Below are 19,450 nucleotides of genomic sequence, written 5' to 3' on the forward strand. Positions count from 1 at the left end.
TATAGATTCTGTAATTGTATATAGATTCTGTAATATAGATTCAAAATTACAAATCATATTATGATTTTTAATATAGATTCTGTAATTTGTTATGATTTTTAATATAGATTCTGTTAACAGATTACAATTTGTTATGATTTTTAATATAGATTCTGTAATTGTATATAGATTCTGTAATATAGATTCAGAATTACAAATCATATTATGATTTTTAATATAGATTCTGTAATTTGTTATGATTTTTAATATAGATTCTGTTAACAGATTACAATTTGTTATGATTTTTAATATAGATTCTGTAATTGTATAGATTCTGTAATTGTATATAGATTCTGTAATTCTGTAATCTACACTGACTGTTTATTTTTAATTTGTATATAGATTCTGTAATTGTTTAAGAAAATTAAAAAAAAAATTATGGTACATCTAATCTGTTTTGAATGTACATGTTTTGTCCATGAAAATATTGAGAAACATGACTATAATCTTTTCTTATTTTATTGTTGTTACTGATGAAAAAAAGGTATCCATTCAAATTTTTAGTCAGTAAATTTTGGTAGTAAGTCAATTATGTTTTTGGTGATTCTCAAACTCTTATTTTTACTTTACAAATTTTACAATTAGAACCTGCTAAACATTCATATTCATATCAACACCATAATATATTTTAGTCTAGATTTGAAATCTATAATACATATTTGGTGATTCTCAAACTCATATTGTATCTCAATATTATTTCTTTCCAGCAGTTAACTTGAATATTATAGAATTTCTTTCCAGCAGAATTTCTTTTCTTTTCTTTTCTTTTCTTTTCTTTTCTTTTCTTTTACTTGAATTCAAACATAAAGAAAGCTAAACTTCTTCTTGAATTTTTTAACTTCTGCACAGACCAATCTATAGATATATGGAAAAGTATTATTAACTTCTTCTTGAATTTTTTTTTCCTCTCTCAGCTTTTGCCTTCATCAGAGCTCCTGTGGATCACTCTGACCACTCTTACCGTTGTTCACTCCGGCTGCGACATCACTTCAGCTGCTCGACATCCTGCTCGGTTAGTTTAGAAAATATTCAACAGACCACTATACTTCTATAATTAGTTCTCTATACTGGTATAAGATAGTATATAATCCTTGAAGCTAAGCTTCTATATAATTCTTGAAGCATATTGATATTAACTACCCCTGTTTGGCTCCCATTTTTTTCTTCGGTTTTTAATTTTAGTAAATTTTATATGCAAACATATATATAGGTTGCTAATATAACAGGTATGGATCCAAATTCATTAAATCTACATTTCAAGCTCCTACTTTATCATCCCACTTTGTACAAACTTCATTTCCTTCCACCATCAATCTACTTAGTGACAAGTAACAAAGGATGTAATAGAGATTACATTTTCCCCTCCCCTTATCAGACTACATTTTCATGTCCTAAATACACTAGAAAATTGGCGTGGAAAAGCATTGAATTCAGTTTATAAACAAACTATAGAATAAGAATTCTTGATTCTCATTTTCTTCAAAAAGCACTGTAAGTAATAATAATAATAATAATAATTTTAAAAAATAATATTTTGAATCATCAACTAAGAAATAATATTTTAAAAAATAATATTTTAAAAAATAATATTAAAAAAAAAAAATAATAATAATAATAATAATAATAATAATAATAATAATAATTTGAATCATCAACTAAGAAAATATTAGGTGTATTATATAAAAAGATTCTGTATACAAATTGTGCATAAATTCAGTTTTAAAAAATTTGATTTGTTTGTTTACTTAATTTGATTTGTTTGTTTACTCCATAATGTTTTCCCTTTCTATGATCACGCTCCACCTCCATATGGTATTTTTATATTTTGGACCCAAAACTACCAGTTCTTTAATATAAATTTAGCTCATGATAGTATCCAATGCTAAAATGGAGGGGGAAAAAAAACATCCACTCAAAACCATCCTAGGTCTCATAGCTAGCTATATTTAAGGAGATGCTTGAAATACAAGTAGCCAAAATTGGAAAGAATAAGCCTTCTTGATCAGCTTTATATGTTCAGTGCACGTAGAATTGGAACAACAAAGGACTTCAAATAAGAAATTAGAACCTGTTGTGTGCTCATTGTAATAGTGTTGACTGAAATTTTTCTCTCACATATAGTAATTTTGGGGAGTAAAATTGATTATACAAATAAGAAAATTGCAAAGATCTTTAGTGCTCCTCTCTCTATTTGATTTTACACATAGATCTTACACAAAGATCTATTTGATTTATTTTTTTTTAATCAGCTGTTGTTCATAGAAAATTGGCTAAACCTTTAAAGGTATCCTACTTCTTTAATATGTTGTTTGGCTTCCATTGGGAATTAAATCATTCAATTTGCTTTTAGTTTACGATTTATTTAAAAAAAATTTAATATTATCATTTGTAAATGTTTTACAATAATAGATAGATTAATCTGCAATAATAGATTTATCCAGTTTAATGTAATTTATAATCTAGATTAAAATGTAATTTATCCAATTTAATCTTAACATTATGTTTCTTAAATGGATTTAATTTTTTAAAAGGTTTTGAATTTGAATTAATACTTGATGGGTTTTATTTTTTAAATGGGTTTTAATTTATTTACATTTTCTTACAGTATTTAGTTCTGAAGCGTTGTGTGCTTTTGGGTGATTTTCATTTCAAATAGCTTTGGGGAGTTGGTCTAACCAATTTGTTATGTTTACACTTGAAATTGGAATTACTCTACAAATTTTTCTGCATTTCAGGCCCTTAATACACTTGACAGTATCAAATGGAGAGTAAATAAAAGGGTTCTTGGTATCATAGACATAATATGTGCTAGCATTTTGATAGCAATTTGGTAGAATATCACATATTTCTGCTTCTTTTCTTTTTTTCATTACCAAGATGAGTTGAATGCCTACATTATACTGATGTGCTTTAGTATATAGATTTAGTATACAATAACTTTAGTTTCTGTCAGTGTTTACAATTTTTTTTTACTTGCTCTTATATTTTGATTTGCAATATTGGTGAACATTATAAATCTTATATGTTTATTTCTTAATTTGCATTAACATTAGGGAGAGTTGTTATTTTATTTGAGTTTTGTAGAGCATGTAATACAAGCAAAAATGTTACAAGTTCTTTAAGAAAAAAAAAAATATATATATTTTATATAACTGCATTTTAATCTTAAAATTATTTACATCGTGCCTTCTGTCAATTTTGATTAAACATTGAGCAGAATTATTGTGAACCAAATTTCTCTCAGACCTATGAAACATTGAGGAAATGTCTCTCATCACCAAATTTTTGTCAATTTTTAATCAGAATTATTGCCAATTTTTTTAATCAAAAAAAAAAACATTAAGCAGAAATTATTTTTTCATCAAAGAATTACTGTCAATTATTTGAACTATTAAGCAGAAATTTGTACCATTCAAATGTAGTATATTTGTTGTGTGATTATAAAAAGAAAGAGACTGTTTTTTGCATATATTTTTTTTTTAATATCTAGAGTTCCTAATTAAAAGAAAAATTTGAAAGACTTGGCATTTTAATATTTATGTGTAATATGGCAAGAGAGTTTATGTTTTTTTTTTTTTTGGCACCGTTTTAAGGGAGTATAGTATTCTATGTTGTATTTCAAAAAATTTTGGTCAATGTATATATGTGTGTATTACTTTAGTTGTGTTCATGAAAAAAAAAATGTATTAAACTTACAACTATTTAACTTAACACAAGTATTTAATATTTTGTTATAAAAAAAAATTGTACCATTCAAATGTAAAAAAAAAAAAAAAAATTGTACCATTCTAAAAAGACTTGGCATTTTAACATTTATGTGTAATATGGCAAGAGAGTTTATGTTCCTTTTTTTTTCCCCACCTTTTTAAGGGAGTATAATTGAATATGTTGCATTTCAAAAATTCTGGTCAATGTATATGTGTGTATTACTTTATTGCTTATAAAATGGCTTTCTTATGTGGTGATTTTTTTTTTTTGGCATAAATTTATGTTTGGAGTTTCCAAGTCATAAATGGTGAACTTCAAAATATTTATGATTATAATGGGTTTTAATTTTGGTTTTAATTTCATCTCTATAAAATTGAAGTCAGTTAAGAAGGAGAAAAGTTCAAATTCGGACAATTATTGTGCTCGAGTTTTAATTTATCATTTTAATGTGATTGTTAAAAAACATCTATTCTAAATGCTAGGTTGACTCAGAAAATGTGAGTTTGATTATGGGTTTCTCAAAGAATGTAGGGAGAGAGAGAGAGAGAGATAGATATAGAGATAGGTTATTATGGCAAGGAACTGTTTGTTTGGAGCTATTTAAAAAAAAATTAAGGGTGATTTATTTAGTTGATCTTCCTGCAACAAAAAAATTAAACTCACACTCAAAAAATATTATTTAACATTTTATTTGCTATGTAATATATTTATTTGGTTGTACCATTCAAATGTAATATATTTGTTGTGTGATTTTGGTTTTAATTTCATCTTTATAAAATTGAAGTCAGTTAACAAAGAGAAAAGTTCAAATTTAGACCATTTTATTGTGCTCCAGTTTTAATTTATCATTTTAATGTGACTGTTAAAAAATATCTATTCTAAATGCTGGTTTGACTCAGAAAATGTGAGTTTGATTATGGGTTTCGCAAAGAATGTAGAGAGAGAGAGGGGGGAGGGGGAAGGGACTGTTTGTTTGGAGCTATTTAAAAAGAAAGTAAGGGTGATTTATTTAGTTGATCTTCCTGCAACAAAAAAATTAAACTGATACTCAGAAAATTTTATTTAACATTTTATTTGCTGTGTAATATATTTATTTAGTTGTACCATTCAAATGTAATATTTATTTGCTGTGTGATTATAATGTATAGATGATAAATATTTTTTATTTAATTTTTTTGTGAATATCTAGAGTTCCTAATTAAAAGAAAAATTTGAAAGACTTGGCATTTTAACATTTATGTGTAATATGGCGAGAGAGTTTATGTTTTTTTTTTTTTTTTTTTTTTGGCACCGTTTTATGGGAGTATAGTATTCTATGTTGGTATAAACTCAACATAATATTCTTCATGAACACAACATAGAATATTCTATGTGTAATATTCTATTTTTTATTTAACATTCTATGTTTTTTTTTTTTTTGCACCTTTTTAAGGGAATATAATTTTGGTCAATCCTTATGTGTGTGCGTATTATTTTAGTTGTCTTCATGAAAAAAAAATGTATTAAACTTACAAGTATTTAACTTAACGCAAGTATTTAACATAAGGATTTTTGTTTTGAATCAAATTCACCGAGTATTTAACTTAACCCAAACAAATGTATTTAACATTTTGTACCCTTCTAAGGGCACGTGCCTCTGGTATCTGTTGACCTTTTTCTTTTTCTTAGAAGTTTATTTTTATTTTTGCTCTTATTGTACCCTTCTAAATTCACCGAGTATTTTTATTTTTCTAAATAGAGAAGGCACGTACCTTTTTCTAAATTGTACCCTTCTAATTTTGCTCTTATTTTTATTTTTTTTTCCTCTTGATTGTAACCCGTTAAGTATTTTCTATTCATGGCAGTTATTTATTTAAATAAAATTTTGAATTTTATTATTCAATTTGGTAGCAACATATTTGGAAATAACATTTCATTGCCAATGAAATCCATGTTAACTTTTATTATTGCTAATTTTTTGTTTCTTTGTGTCTAAAATTTTTAGGTTGAAGTACAACAGTTATGAACAATATCACTATTTTTGGTCAAGTAAGTTTTTTTTCTTCTTTTTTCTCTTCATATAAATTTAAGTACCTCTCTAATAAATTTAAGTACAACAGTTATGGACAACATCACTATTCTAATAATTTTTTTTCCTCATGCTTTATAGGTGGATGGGGACTTACACCGAACCGTAATATTTCCTCCCTTTACTAATTTTCTTATTTATGTGTATAAAGTTTTATTTATTACTCTAAAGTTTTTGTATGTATAGGTTCGATTTCTTCAAGAAAGAAATGTTAGTGTTGTTATTCGCGATGAGCGTGACCTTAATACTATTCGCATTCATGAGGTAAGCATAAAAGTCACTTGAACATTGGACATGTATTTTTTTATCATTTTAAAAATAATTTATAAATATATTCTACTTATTTTTTACAGGCAAAGGCAAAGGAAAAAGACAAAGCAATATCAAAGGAAACAAAAAAAAGCTATTCCTTATGGCAAAGGAAAGGAAAATGCACATCCCATGGTATGGTTTCTCAACAATTTTTAAAAGTTTCTTTTTCGAATATTATATAGATTTTTTTAGGAATTGCGTAGTGTCATATACTATTTTTTTATGTACATTTTTCAAAAGTTTCTTTTTCAAAAATTTATTCAATTCTTTTTATTGAATGTGAAATGTTTTTCTGAAGCATGTTAAAGTAAGCATTTGTACAACATGCTAATGCATTTGTATGAACATTAATTTGAATTTTTAATATGTTTGTCTATTTGTATGATAAAAATATGTTGCATTTGTACAATATGTTGCATCTACAACATAGCATAATAAAAATATAATAGAAGAAAACGAAAAAGGAAAATAAGAAGAAAGAAAAAATATGTGATGAAAAGGAAACTACATAATATAATTTTTTTTAATTTTTATTTTTCTTATAAGAAGTTCTTAAGGAAAGAAGAAAAAGACAAAAATGTATTTTAATATAACAAAAACAACAAGAAGAGAGAAAAGGAAAGTACAAGACATTACACGCTAATATTCACATTTTATGTACCCAATGATCTAATATTTACCTTTTCAACGTACATTTTGTAAAGAGATGGGTAGTGTCTTAAAACCAATAAGTGCATGCATAGTGAGTTTGCAGTTTTGTGTGCTTAATGTGTTTTCAAATTATTTTTCCCTTCCTTTTTAAATTTCATAAATACATGCATTGGTTCTTATATGACTAACAACTTAACCGAATGAAGAGGAAAAGTTAGTTAAAAGGAAGAAAAAATACATGATGAAAGGGAAGCAAGTTAGTTAATCTTCACATTTTATGCACCTTCTTATATAATATTCTCATTTTAGGCACACAATGATAATGTGTTATCAAAAGCTGCATTGGCTCAACGTGCACGGCGAGAACGTGAAAAAAATCAAAAGCCATGTTCTGCATACCAATTGGGACAACGCCTGTGACGAGAACGAGAAAGAGAAAGATCGAAGGAATGTATTAACCCAAGACAACCTTCTTTAACACCAAATTGGTAAAAATAAAAAGAATTTTTTACCCAAGACAATCTTGAATTTTTTACTCTTACTATTACCACTTTATTATATAGATTTTAATTTGTTCACAATCTATTTCTGTAGGCCTCCTCCTACAACTCCATGTAGAAATGTTGGTGTGGTCATCCGTGATGAGCACGACCTTAATGTTATCCGTGTTCGTGTGGTAAGTACAAAATCAAGTCAAACATTATATGTATTTTATTTATATAAGATTTTTTTAATCTTTTCAATATTTTATTTATATTTGTTAGGCAAAAGATAAAGAAAATGTCAACCCAATGTTTAAAGGAAAAGAAAAGATGGCTCATTCCGGCAAGAGAATGACAAATGCATGTCATGTGGTATATATTCCTTTTTAAAAATATGATGCAAAACTAATCAAAATTTTGAATAGTTAAAATATATGAGTGTATAAAATGAATTTATTGTATTATGTTATTTTTGTAGAATGATTGTAATATGTTTTCCTGTAACTTGCTATTATTTGTATGTGGTTTTCAAATTTATTTATTCTTATTTTGCATGGATACATGTGCATTTATAATGTACCGTCCATAAGTTGCTACTTATAGGAAAAAAGAAACGAAGAAATAAAGAAAAAATATATAAAGAAAGGAGAAACTAAATAAGATAGGTTTTTAATTCTTATTTAATATATAAAATAGAAAACAAAGAAAGGGAAAGGGGATAAATAAGAAGATAGAAAGGGAAGAAATAAGAAAAACAGAAATAAAGATAACACTATTAAAGGTATAAAACAAATAAAATAGAAAACAAAATTAAGAGAAAGAGAAGAAATAAGAAGATAGAAATGGAAGAAATAAGAAAAAAAGAAATAAAGATAACACTATTAAAGGTATAAAACAAATAAAATAGAAAACAAAATTAAGAGAAAGGGAAGAAATAAGAAGATAGTTTCATTTTAAGTACAAAATATTCACATCTTTTGCTTCAATGATAAAATATTTTCTTTTTAGGCACAAAATAATAATGTAATATCAAAAGCTGCATTGGCCCAACGGGCACGGCGAGAGCGTGAAAAAATTGAATTTTAATGCTTGCAACGAGAGCAAGAGGGATTAGAAGAATGCGTTCAACTAAGACAACATTCTTTAACACCAATTCGTCGCGATCGCACTCACTTGGAGTGGGAAACAATAACTGAAGATTCTCAGTCGGCACAAAAACGAACAATGGTTACCCATCATTCTACATGTTCGTTTTCTATGCCAAGCACATCTTCAAATTCACAAAGGAATCGGTAAACTACTATGTCTAATCTTGAAATACATACTTTTACTCATACCGTTTTGTTTTACAAAGTCTTATTTATACACAAATATTCGTAGGTCTACTCCTATAAATCGATTTTTTCAACAAGATCTATGTACTGATGATGAATTAGAAGATTTGCCTACGAGTATATCAATTGAGGCCCGGGCACACAAAGATTCTTGCCGCCATTATCTTGGCAAGATGGATGTATTATGTCCTTATTGTTTAGCCTTACATTGGATGGATGAAAATTTGACAAAATCATCTATAAAGCGTCCCTTATTCGGAACTTGCTGTTTGGAAGGAAAGATTAGGCTACCTTTACTTATTACACCCTCTCCACCACTTCAGGCATTGTATGATGGGAATAATGATCAATCAAAATCCTTTCGAAGTTATACTCGAGTGTACAATGCAGCCAACGCTTTTACGAGTCTTGGTGCTACATTGGATCCTAGAGTACTCAGTGGAAGGGGCCCTACATCATTCACAATTCATGGGGAATTGCGCCATCGAACAGGATCACTACAACCACAACCAGGGCAGGATGCGAGTTATGCTCAGCTGTATATCTATGACCCTTATTCAGCTTTAGAAATTCGTAATCATAGAAATCCTAACTTGAGAAGGGATGTTCTCAAAACTATTCAGGATAGTTTGTTGCAAGTCAATGTATTTGTAGATAAATATCGCCAGGCTCATGCCATTTTACATCAATTAGACTCGGCAGGACACAATCTACCTGCTCATCTTCATTACAGTTCAACAACTGATCGACGTCGTTATAACCTACCAACTACAGATGAGATTGCAATTGTAATACCAGGTGATGGAACAGAGGTAAATGGAATGAGAGATATTATTTTACATTTCCGAGGAAATAATGAGTTAATGCAAATTAATGAATGTCACCCAGCATACTTGCCATTACATTATGTTCTATTATTTCCATATGGTGAGCTTGGATGGAAACCTGAGTTGAAATTGTGGAATGTTCAGTATGATCGACCTTCAACTGATCGACTTACTCAAATGAATTTTTATAGTTATCGTTTGTTTGAACGACCCACAGAGTATTCAACAATTTTGCTAGGTGGGAAACTATTTCAAGAGTTTTTGGTAAATGCTTGGGCTGGAACTGAGCAAAATCGATTGACATACTACAAGCTTAATCAAGGGAAACTTCGAGCTGAGCTTTACTAAGAGTTGTCAGATATGGATCCAGATTATGTGCGACCTGGACAAATTGGTCAAAGGTTTGTTTTGCCATCTTCATTTACTGGTAGTCCTAGACATATGTTTGAAATCTTTCAAGATTCAATGGCTATCACACGATACAACCAACACCCAGATATTTTTCTTACCATGACTGCAAATCCCAATTGGCCAGAAATTACTTCAGCATTATTACCATATCAAAAACCTATTGATCGTCCTGATTTAATTGCCCGTGTTTTTGAGTTGAAGAGAAAATGTTTGATGAAGGAGATAGAAACAAATAAAGTGTTTGGAAATAAAGTTGCACATGTTTTTACAATTGAATTTCAAAAACGAGGCCTCCCTCATATGCATGCACTTTTATTTCTCAAGAGTCCAGACAAAATTCGGACATGTGCTCAAGTAGACAAATTGGTCTGTGCAGAATTTCCAGACCCAAAAGATGATCCTATGCTTTTTGAAACTATCAAATGTTATATGGTACATGGACCATGTGGTGCTCGAAATCCGCAAGCACCATGTATGGAAAATGGTAGATGCACTAAGAGATACCCTTGAGCTTTCACAGAAACAACAACTATGGATCAAGATGGATACCCTATCTATCGTCGTCGCAATAATGGTCAAGTACATACTGTGAGAGGGCAAGAAGTTGATAACAGGGATGTCGTACCATACAATGCATATCTTTTAAAACTTTTCAACTGTCATATAAATGTGGAAGTTTGTGCCGGAATGAGATGTGTCAAGTACATACATAAGTACATTTATAAGGGTTATGATCGTACAACGATGGTGTTAGGAATGATAAATGAGATTCAACAATATCTCGATGCAAGGTATATTGGACCTCCAGAAGCTGCTTGGCGAATATTTGGTCATCCTTTGCATGCAGAGATGCCAACAGTTGTACGATTGACACTTCATTTACCTGGAATGCATCGTGTTATTTTTAACCTAGAAGAGTCATTACAAACGATTCAATCTAGAGCTGGTCAACAAATGTCAACTCTTACTGGCTTCTTTGCATATTGTGCTGCCAGTGAAGATGAATGTCCATTCACTTATCAAGAATTTCCACAACATTTTGTTTGGCTCAAGTCAGAAAAGAGATGGAAATCAAGAGAAAGGGGATATGCAATTGGTAGAATGTACTTTGCAAGCCCTAATTGTGGCGAAAGATTTTATCTACGTTTGTTACTAACCGTTGTCAAAGGACCAAAGTCGTTTCAATCTTTACGCACGGTCGATAATGTTGTGCATGATACATTTAAATTAGCATGTGTTGCAAGGGGGCTTTTAGAAGATGATGAAGAATGGATACAATGCTTGAAAGAGGCTGCAGTCATAAAAACTGGATATCAATTGAGGAGATTGTTTAGTATTATTCTCACCCAGTGTTCTCCACTAAATCCATGTGCATTATGGAATCAATTTTCAACGCATATATGTGATGATCTTGCATATAAGATTTGTACATTGTTTGTCATTTCTAAACCAACTGAGGCTCAAATTGAAGATTATGGTCTCCATCTTTTGAATCAAATGCTTCATGAATCAGGCAAAAGTTTAATTGACTTCCCACCCATGCCACAACCTACCGCAAATTGGAGTGCAGTAGTTGGTAATCGATTGATAGTTGAACATCAACAATTGCAGAGTAAGGCACAACATGAAGATCCACAAATTACTATTGATTGTCTCAATAATGGACAGTGGAATGCTTATAATACAATCACTTCTTCAGTTTTCCAAAATAAAGGAACTGTTTTCTTTCTGAATGGGGGTGCAGGAACAGGGAAAACATTTCTATACAATACGATTGCATTAAAATGTCATAGCCTTGGGCATATCGTTGTTATTGTGGCTTCGTCTAGAATTGCATCACTGTTACTGGTAGGAGGTCGCACTGCACATTCAACATTTTTTATTCCGTTAGATGTATTGGAAAATTCACTTTGTGGGTTTAGCAAACAATCATTACAAGCTGAGTTATTTAGAGAAACAAAACTCATAATTTGGGATGAAGTTCCTATGCAGCATAGACATTGTGTTGAGGCGGTTGATCGTACATTGAGGGATATTTGTGATAGTGAAAAGCCATTTGGGGGTATTACTGTTGTTCTTGGAGGAGACTTTCGACAAATCTTACCAGTTATACCCAAAGGAGTTCATGAGCAAATTGTGAATGCATCATTAAGACACTCTGTTCTATGGAAGCATATATATATCTTGACTTTGGATTTGAATATGCGCTTGAATCATGAAGGCTATGAAAATGCTAATTTTGCAAATTTCTTGATGGAGGTAACACTACTTTAACCTATATTATATAGATTATTTTAAATTAATAAATTGTGCTTACACTTACTTTTTTATTGGTTTCACTTTTTTTTAGATTGGGACCAATCCTCAAGAAATTGTTAACCTTCCATCAACAATACACAAATGTCAAGATTTGAATGAATTACTCTCTACAGTTTATCCACAATTGAATACGATAGAGACGTCAACCCCAACATTTTTAACTGAACGCACAATTCTGTCTGCACGTAACGATGATGTTAGTGACATTAATACTACTGCGTTGAATATCTTTCCAGGGAGATTATATACTTATCTTGCAGCAGATAAAATGTCCGAAGATAATGAAATTGATCCTACCATTACAAATAGATATCCTAATGAATATTTAAATTCATTGGATCCTCCTGGGTTGCCAACTTTTAAGTTAGAGTTGAAAGTGGGTTGTCCTATAATATTGTTGAGAAACATTGCACCGAAAGATGGACTATGTAATGGTACAAGATTGATGGTTACTAGGTGCGACACTCGCATAATTGAAGCTCAAATTTTAACTGGAGAAAATTTTGGTAATTTGGCATTTATACCAAGGATATCTTTGACACCATCTTCTTCAGAAATGCCTTTCCAAATGACAAGACGTCAATTTCCAGTCCGATTGGCATATGCCTTGACCATTAATAAATCTCAAGGACAATCTGTGAAATTTGTTGGGGTTGATTTGCGTATACCAGTGTTTAGCCATGGGCAATTATATGTGGCATTGTCTAGATGTACATCCTTTGATCGTATAAGTATTCTCCTCCCTAAAGATAATTTGGATTCTACTACAAATATTGTTTATCCTGAAGTATTGTTGTAGTATTCTATGCAGATTAAATGACGTTTTTTTAGAAGGTAACCACGTAGATTTATTTCTGTTGATTATATAACTTTTTAAAAAATTTCAATTTAATAATAATTTGAAATTTGGACTTTTGTAGGATTGGACCAAAAAATCCATGGAGCTTAAAAGGAGAAATACGACTACCTTGCTTCGATGGGGATGTAATAAGGTAATTTCAATCTGAAAGTATTTTTACATGTATATTTCCAACAAATGTACTAATTTATATTTTTTTTGTTTCCACAAATTACCAGATTGTTGTGCATATTCCTCATTGGGGATACATAAAAGTTGATACAAAGACTTTTTGGAAAGTAATGTGGAGGAAGTTTGGGTAAACGCATATTTGAAGACATGTTATTGACACATCTTTTGTAAAGCATACATATTTTTGGTGTATGACAATATAATTTTTGGTGTATGACATGTTAGTGACACATCTTTTGTAAAGCATACATCTTTTGTAAAGCTTTAACCCACTTTTTGTAAAGTTTTAACCTACCCTTTTGGTGTATGACAGTATAACTTTATTTCTGTTTTTTATTCAGTGTTTACACTTTTTTTTACTGCCTTTTATATTTTGATATGCAATATAACTTTAAATCTTATATGTTTGTTTCTTAATTTGCATTAAGATTAGGGAGAGTTGTTATTTTATTTGAGTTTTGTAGAGCGTGTAATACAAGCAAAATTGTTATAAGTTCTTTAAGAAGAAAAATATTTCAATATATTTTTTCAGTATCTTTAAAAAAAATGACACAAACTTTATAAATCTCAACATAATACGTATAAATTATAACTACATTTTAATCTTAAAATTATTTACACCGTGCCTTTAGGCACGGGCATACGCTAGTATATATATATTATAATAAAAGTGTATAAGAGTATAATAGACCACATAATACTATTGTAATATAAGTTCAAAATGTATGGTATTAGACCATCTCCAACGGTGAACCAAACCCAGCATCAAATTCAAATTTTGATGAAAAACCTACTTTTTCAAGCTCCAACCGTTGCACCAGATTGATATCAAAATGAGATTTCAGCAAAAAAAAGCATCAAACTGAGAACGAGACATAGATTTTACCAAATCACTGTTACTGACCGTTGAAAGAGGTACACCGGTCAACCAGCCGATTGCCCGGCTGGTTGACCAACCGGTCAACCAGTAAAAGATTCAAACAGTTCAGAAAAAAAGTTCAAACCGTTAAAAAAAAAAAAAAAAATTGCCTAACCGGTCGACCACCCCGATCGTCCCGAAAAAGTTCAGAAAGTTCAAAAAAAAGTTCAGACAATTCGCCAAAAAAAAAAAAAAAAATTTTTTGCCTAACCAGTCAACCGGCCGGTCGACCACCCGGTTGTCCCGGGATAGATTTGGTGAAAGGTGAACCGTTGGAGCAAGTGGTATCAAATGTAGTGAAATGGGTCATTTTTGACTCAAATTTGGTGAAAAATTTGAGTCACCGTTGGAGATGCTCTTAAAATCTAAATGAAATTTATAAATAAATTTTCCTTACGTATAACTTAAATTGTGAAATTCTTTTTATTTTTTATTTTTAAAAAAAATCTAAATCGTAATCCGGGTTGTGTAGTCTCAAAAAATTGAGAAATTTTAATATACATATCCTTAATTATGTCATTTTTTTTAATAATAATTAATTTTTTTTTTTTAGTTATGACATTATTTTAGAGGTTGTATGAGATAATTTAAATAAATATATTTTTACTTTTTATAAAAAAAAGTACAAAGTAATAGAGAGATGATATAATTCAAATAAGATAATAAAAAAAAATAAAAAGATGTGCTAAAATAGCACATGTCAAACAATCTCTCATAATTCATCAATTCTTTAATTATATCTCATATTGTATTAGTTATAATATATATATATATATATATATATTTAGTTATAACTCAAAAGTATAAAATTTTACAATTTTACTTTTTAATTATAATGTGGATATGATATACACTTTTTTTAAGAGAGCTTTTTTGATAAATCCATTTTCTAAGAGCTTTATTCCATCCAACCCATATTCTTTTTGACTATTCCATTAGGTCCAATTTGAGATAAGAAGACCAAAATACCATTTTTATCTACTTATCTTCCATTTAGTTCACATTATTTTCTTATGTTTCAATAAGTCCTATGGATGACATAATTACCAAAATACCCTTAATGTGAATGTTCACACCGTCAATATAAATGTTTATATCGTCAATGTATAGGGGCCTGGCTCATGTCGATCCTCATGGGTGCCGGGAAAAATTCGAGTCGGGCCGAGCCGGCCCGCAAGCCAAAAAAATAGGTCCGACCCGGCCCGTTGATAATATGAATATTCACATTGACAAGTTAACATTCACATTGATAGGAGTGTAAAATTGGCCTGCGGCCCGTGGGCAGCCCGAAACCAGCCCGTCGCCCGGGGCGGGCCCGTTCACAATATGAATATTCACATTAATATATTAACATTAACATTAACATTGACAACAGTGTAAAATTGGCCCATGACCCGTGGGCAGCCCGGGCCCGGCCCGGCCCGTTGACAATGTGAATATGACATGTTAACATTCACATTGATAGGAGTGTAAAATTAGCCCGCGGCCTGTGGCCGGCCCGAAACCCGCCTGCGGCTCGTGGGCTACCCTTGGCGGGCCCGGCCCTACCCGTTGATAATGCAAATATTCACATTGATATGTTAACATTCACATTGATAAGAGTATAAAATTAGCCCGCGCCCCGTGGCTGCCCGAAACTAGCCCACGGCCTGTTGACAATGTGAATATTCACATTGACATATTAACATTCACATTGATAAGAGTGTAAAATTGACTCGCGTCCCATGGGCGTCCCGGGGCGAGCCCGGTCCGGCCCGTTGACAATGTGAATATTCACATTGACATATTAACATTCACATTGATAGAAGTGTAAAATTGGCCCATGGGCGGCCCGAAGCCCACCCGCTGCCCAGGGCGAGCCCGGCCCGGCTCGTTGACAATGTGAATATTCACATTGACATATTAACATTAACATTGATAAGAGTGTAAAATTAGCCCGTGACCCATGGGCAGCCCGAAGCCCGGCCCCGGGCCGACCCGGGCCCGGCCCGTTGACAACGTGAATATTCACATTGACATGTTAACATTCACATTGATAAGAGTGTAACATTAGTCCGTGCCCCATGGCTGCCCGAAACACGCCCACAGCCCGTGGGCGGCCCCAGGCGGGCCCGGCCCGGCCTGTTGACAATGTGAATATTCACATTGACATGTTAACATTCACATTGATAAGAGTGTAAAATTGACTCGCGTCCCATGGGCGGCCCGGGGTGGCCCGGGTTTGGGTCCGGGCCTACCCCGGGTGAGCTTCGGGCAGCGGACAAGTGCCAAACCCGGGCCACCCCGGGTGAGCTTCGGGCAGCGGACAAGTTTTACACTCCTATCAATGTTAATGTTAACATGTCAATGTGAATATTCACATTGTCACGGGTCGGGCCAAGCCCGCCTCGGGCTGCGATCGGGCTTCGGGCTGCCCACGGGCTGCGGGCTAATTTTACACTCCTATCAATGTGAATGTTAATATGTCAATGTGAATATTCACATTGCCAACGGGTCGGGCCCGCCCTGGCCCGAGGTCGGGCTTCGGGCTGCCCACGGGTCACGGGCCAATTGTACACTCTTATTAATGTAAATATTCACATTGTCAACAGGCCGGGCCGGGCCCGCCCCGGGCCGCCCACGGGCCGTGGACGGGTTTCGGGCAACCACGGGGCGCGGGCTAATTTTACACTCCTATCAATGTGCATGTTAACATGTCAATGTGAATATTCACATTGTCACGAGTCGGGCCAAGCCCGCCTCGGGCTGCGGTCGGGCTTCGGGCCGCCCACGGGCTACGAGCCAATTTTACACTCTTATCAATGTGAATGTTAACATGTCAATGTGAATATTCACATTGTCAACGGGCCGGGTCGGGCCCACCTCGAGCCGCGGGCGGGCTTTTGGCCGTCCATGGGCCGCGAGCCAATTTTATACTCTTATCAATGTGAATGTTAACATGTCAATGTTAGGGCTGGGCATAGGGTCATCCGAACCGCCCAAACCGCCTTACCCGATCCGAACCGCGCATGTATGGGCGGTTTCGCAAACACATTAGGGTAGGGTGCGGTTTGGATTTTATGTAAATTTCGGGTTGCGGGTTTGACCCGCACCCGCCCAACCCGCCCGCATAAAACTTTTTTTTTTTTTTAATCTGATCTGATCTAACCGTTCAAAATAACCACTATTTTTTTCCTTCAAATCTGATCGTCCAAAACAAGACAAACCCTAATCTAATCAAACTCACACACTCACACTCACTCATCAGAGAACTGTATCTCCTCTCCTCCTCTCGGTCTCTCTCTCACTTTCACTCGCGATTTTGATCTGCGCACTCAGTGATCGAGTCTCTCTCTCACAAGATCGACCGATCAATCGACCTCATCGCACACAGGTAAAGCCCCTCTCTCTGATCTCTGTCTATGTCTCTCTCTCCCCGATCTTTGGTTTTTTTTTGAACATATTGAGATCTGTCTCTCTCTGATCTGTCTCTCTCAATATCTCATCTCCCCCACTCTCTCATCTCACAGTCTCCTACTCTCTGGTTTTGCATCTACACCGATCGGCTCTCTCTCACAGGTAAGCCTCTCTCTCTCTCTCTCTCTCTCTCTCTCTCTCTCTCGCCCCGATCTCTGTTTGTGTTTGTTTGTTTAGAAATAGGGATTATCAGTTCATGAATCAGTTCAAATAGGGATTATCTGGAATGTCTGTTCAAATATTGAAATCGGTTCATAAATTTGTTTAAATAGGGATTATCAGTTCAAATATTGAAATCAGTTCATAAACAGAGATCTGTATTTTTGGAACAGATCTGTATTTTTATTTATTTTTTGTTAGAGATCTGTTTTAGAGCTTTATCTGTGGTGCCAAACTTGGAATGTCTGTGTTTATTTATTTTATTTTATTTTTTGTTGCAATAGATCTGTATTTTTGGAATTAAATCTGGGTATTGGATTGAATTAAATCTATGGTATTGGATTGAATATTGAATGTAGAATTTTCAATGTAGCATTTTTTTTATTTGGGTTATGAATGATGAATGTAGGATGAATGTAAGTTAATGATGAATGTAGATTTTGAGTGATTTGTTTAGATTTCGAATTGAATTTGTTGTGTTTTTTATTTTGTAAGTTTTTTATAAGTTTTAATTCATTAATTATTAATGTTGGAGCATTTTATAAAATATGAGGAAAAATGTCCAAAATAAAGATTGACAAAATGGGAGGAAAAAAAAGGGTTTAAAAATAATTTTTGAAAAAAAATTCAATCCGCAAACCGCCCGAAACCGCCCGCACATCCGCCAACCCTATCCGCACAAACCGCAAACCGCATTGCGGGCGGTTGCAGGTTGACTTTTCCCCAAACCGCATAGATGCGGGCGGGTCCAAACCGAACCGCAAACCGTCCCAAACCGAACCGCGGACACCCCTAGTCAATGTGAATATTCACATTGTCAACGGGCCGGACCGGACCCGCCCATGGGCCGCGGGCGGGTTTCGCACCGCCACGGGACGGGGGCCAATTTTACACTCCTATTAATGTGAATGTTAACATGTCAATGTGAATATTCACATTGTCAACGGGCCGGGCCGGGCCGAGTCGGGCCCGTCCTGGGCTGCTGTCTAGTTTTATACTCTTATCAATGTGAATGTTAACATGTCAATGTGAACATTCACATTGTCAACAGGCCGGATCGGGCCCGCCCACGAGCCGTGGGCAGGTTTCGAGCAGCTACGAGGCGCGGGCTAATTTTACACTCCTATCAATGTGAATGTTAACATGTCAATGTGAATATTCACATTGTCAACGGGTCAGGCCGGGCCCGCCCCGGGCTGCGGGCGGGCTTTTGGGCGCCCATGGGCCGCGACCCAATTTTATACTCTTATCAATGTGAATGTTAACATGTCAATGTGAATATTCACATTGTCAACGGGCCGGACCGGGCTCGCCCCAGGCCGCCCATGGGCCGCGGGCGGGTTTCGCGCCGCCACGGGATAGGAGCCAATTTTACACTCCTATTAATGTGAATTTTAACATGTTAATGTGAATATTCACATTGTCAACGGCCCGGGCCCGCCCTGGCTCGCGGGCGGATTTTGGGCCGCCCACGGGCCAATTTACATTCCTACAAATGTGAATTTTAAAATATGAATGTTCACATCATTAAATTGCTAATCGTTGAAAAAATATTTATAAGGGTATCAAAATTAAATATAAGGGTATAAGTGTCCAAGAAAATAGTGTAAATCAAGAAAATGGACTTCATGGAATAAAACTATACTAAATGGGTTAAAAAATTATTTCATGAACTTCTTGAGTTAAAACACTTTTAAATTGGACTTATCAATAAAAATTCCTTTTTTTAAGGGTA

The 19,450-nt window shown here is 33.5% G+C and overlaps 1 long non-coding RNA gene across 1 annotated transcript; it reads left to right on the top strand.

Annotated features, from left to right (window-relative positions):
• The first annotated feature begins 952 nt into the window (after positions 1-952).
• On the top strand, positions 953-7,693 carry LOC145794887 (uncharacterized). The gene is made up of 8 exons (XR_014334858.1): positions 953-1,051; positions 5,732-5,775; positions 5,897-5,920; positions 6,002-6,079; positions 6,169-6,259; positions 7,088-7,266; positions 7,373-7,454; positions 7,543-7,693. It is a non-coding gene; the product is annotated as an uncharacterized LOC145794887 (long non-coding RNA).
• Positions 7,694-19,450: the final 11,757 nt, after the last annotated feature.

This window comes from Camellia sinensis, chromosome 7, assembly GCF_055761805.1.
Source record: "Camellia sinensis isolate YWXY chromosome 7, ASM5576180v1, whole genome shotgun sequence".
In the NCBI taxonomy this organism is placed as follows: Eukaryota; Viridiplantae; Streptophyta; class Magnoliopsida; order Ericales; family Theaceae; genus Camellia; species Camellia sinensis.